The sequence below is a fragment of the Elephantulus edwardii genome, unplaced genomic scaffold (genome assembly GCF_000299155.1).
Source record: "Elephantulus edwardii isolate Elephantulus edwardi_28Jun2011 unplaced genomic scaffold, EleEdw1.0 scaffold00470, whole genome shotgun sequence".
Taxonomy (NCBI): domain Eukaryota; kingdom Metazoa; phylum Chordata; class Mammalia; order Macroscelidea; family Macroscelididae; genus Elephantulus; species Elephantulus edwardii.
In genome coordinates this window covers 285,146-287,676 of record NW_006400220.1, presented here as the reverse complement: position 1 = coordinate 287,676, position 2,531 = coordinate 285,146, and the positions used below count along the sequence as shown (strand labels likewise).

General features: G+C 43.5%; 1 pseudogene; it reads right to left on the bottom strand.

The window, feature by feature from the left end:
• Positions 1 to 440: 440 nt before the first annotated feature.
• Positions 441 to 2,292, bottom strand: LOC102857139 (annotated as a pseudogene).
• Positions 2,293 to 2,531: the final 239 nt, after the last annotated feature.

Below are 2,531 nucleotides of genomic sequence, written 5' to 3'. Positions count from 1 at the left end.
TCCAGTCGTTTTTGGATAATCTTCAGTAAAATCTTGCTTGCATGTGAAATCAGTGAAATTGTTCTGTAGTTTCCACATTCGGTTGGGTTGCCTTTATTTGGTTGTGTCATCCGCATAACGCAGATTGTTGATAAATCGTCCACCAATCTTGACCCCACATTTGTTTAAAAAATAAAAATATATTTATTTAGCATTTGTTCTTGTGTGGGTTGAGCAGTCCAGGGCTCTGAGCACGCACAGCCCTTATGAACAGGGTTGCAAGCAGCCCTTTGCACACCAAGTCAGGACTGAGTGCAGGCAGAGGCCTCCATGCATTTGGACAACTCAGTACCTGAGAGAGAACTGAAGTGATGCAGGGACTTTTAAAACCCACAATGCATGAGGTATATGGAACCATTCAGGAAAGAACCAGCAGCAGCTAGAGGGGCAGGCAGGGCATTTCACAGCAGTTTCTGGTGAAGGATTTCCCACACCATCTTCTTCCGGAAGAGAGGCATCTGGCACTGAGTAAATGTGATAGGTTTGTCTCTGGAGATATAATCTGCATATTTACAAATAAACATTCCACAATCACTTCCATTCAACTGTTGAGGAATCTCGTGTGGCTTCATGCTGCAATCGGTCCATTCTAAAAGGTTTAGATCAATATTTCTTTTGGTCTTTCTTTCATCCTGTAAATACTGAAGGAGAATCTCACAGATCCTGTGGCCTTTCTGTCCCATAGAATCCAAATATGTAAGACATTTTTTTCGTAGTTCTATAACCACCAGACTCCAGTGTACCTGCCGATGAATAAGTTCTTGATCAAAGAGATTTATCCCTTTGGTCCATCTTTTTACTGCTTGGTAACCCCCAGACCTTCATTTAGGGTAGAAGAAAGTACTAAATGCATAAAGTGCTGGATAGCCTTGCTTTATATTTCTTTCCATCAGAAGATTCATGTAAAAATTAATAACTTCATCATTGAGCCAGTGATAGTTCCTCAAGGTCTGGATGTCACCACAAGTGATGCGCAGTTTGAAAGCACTGCTAAAGATCTCGTCCTGCGAGCTGTGGCCAAGGGCGTGGCTGATTTCTTTTTTCCATGTACTCTGTAAATTCAAGAAGCTCATCTGTTCTTCTCTCTCTCTTTCTGCCTGAGTAATTCTTTTCTCGCGTCTCAAGGACTGACATTTTCCTCCTAAATAAGCCATTGCTTCCACTGCCCAGGCGGAGCCGGGCTGACACTTCTTCAGACAGGTCAGGCTCCAGCTGATGTCCTCTCCTACCTTCATTTTCAACTCTGATTCCAACTGTCTTCTCAGTATCAGAAAATTTCCCTTTTGAACATCTCTTTTCACTTCTCATTGAACATAGAGGTCCCCTTGTTTCAACAATTCTATATTGTTTTGGAACAAACTGAGTTGTTCTGATTCCATGATGCTGCTCATCCCCCCAGCCTCTGGTCTTTAACATGTCCATCTGACTTCTTTGATAACTATGATGGTTTGAGGCTGTAGGAGAAACAGAGTTTCCATGACATCCTTCTTTCAGTCGCTCCAGTAATTTTTGGTATTTCTCTCGCTCCTCTTTTTGAACACCCTCTTCCACAGTACAATGGGGACACCTCACACCCTTGCCACTGTCTTCAGAAGTCATTTCTGTTATTGATTGCTCCTGATGTTTCCACATTAAAGGACTCTCTGGATTGCCTCTACTATGGCGGCAGCCACTTGGTCTTCTATTAGAGGATTCAGAATTTAAAGTAAAACCAAAAGAAGGTAGGACTCTGCGTGGCTGGTCTCAGGTTACTGTCACTCTGATCTTTGGATAGTCGCTTATTCCATTAGGAGACTTATTACCCAGTTTCAGCATGTTGTTCCAGGATCCAGAACGTGTCAGTTCACATGGTGAAGAGTTTGAAAATACCTCTCCTGAAGGGGCCACATTCCATGTTCCATCACAAGCAGAAGTTGCCATGGGCTTTGTAGTAAGCTGGAATGGGAATCCAAACAAGCTGGCAGCATTGTAGAGACTGTTTTTCACTTGGTGAATAAAGCAATCCAATCTTGGTCTTTTGGCTGGTATTTCATCAGTGTCCACTGTGGGAAACAGATTGCAGTTAGAGCGTCGCCTCTTCAGGACCGCCCGGGGAGGGGGCACAGGCCGGTCACAAAAAAAGAAAATGGTGCCGAGAATTCTAACCAGCCATTTATACATACCAGGCCTGAGCAGCAGTGGCGGCCGACACACCCCGAGACGCAAACCCCAGAGCTGTCGCCACCGCTGCCGCCTTCGCTGCCTCTGCCACAATCGCCAAGCCAAATACATTGTTTTTAAGAACAAATTCTTTCAATTTCACTCACCCCATCCCCATCAAATTGAACATCTGCTTCTACCCTCTCCCACCCCTCTTAGACCCTTATACACATTCTACAATAATAGTTTTGTTTTGTTTTTTGTGGTTTTTTTTTTTACAATAATAGTTTTATACAATATTTATCCTTGTGGGACTGAGTTAGTTCACTTAGCATAATGCTCTCCAGTCCCTC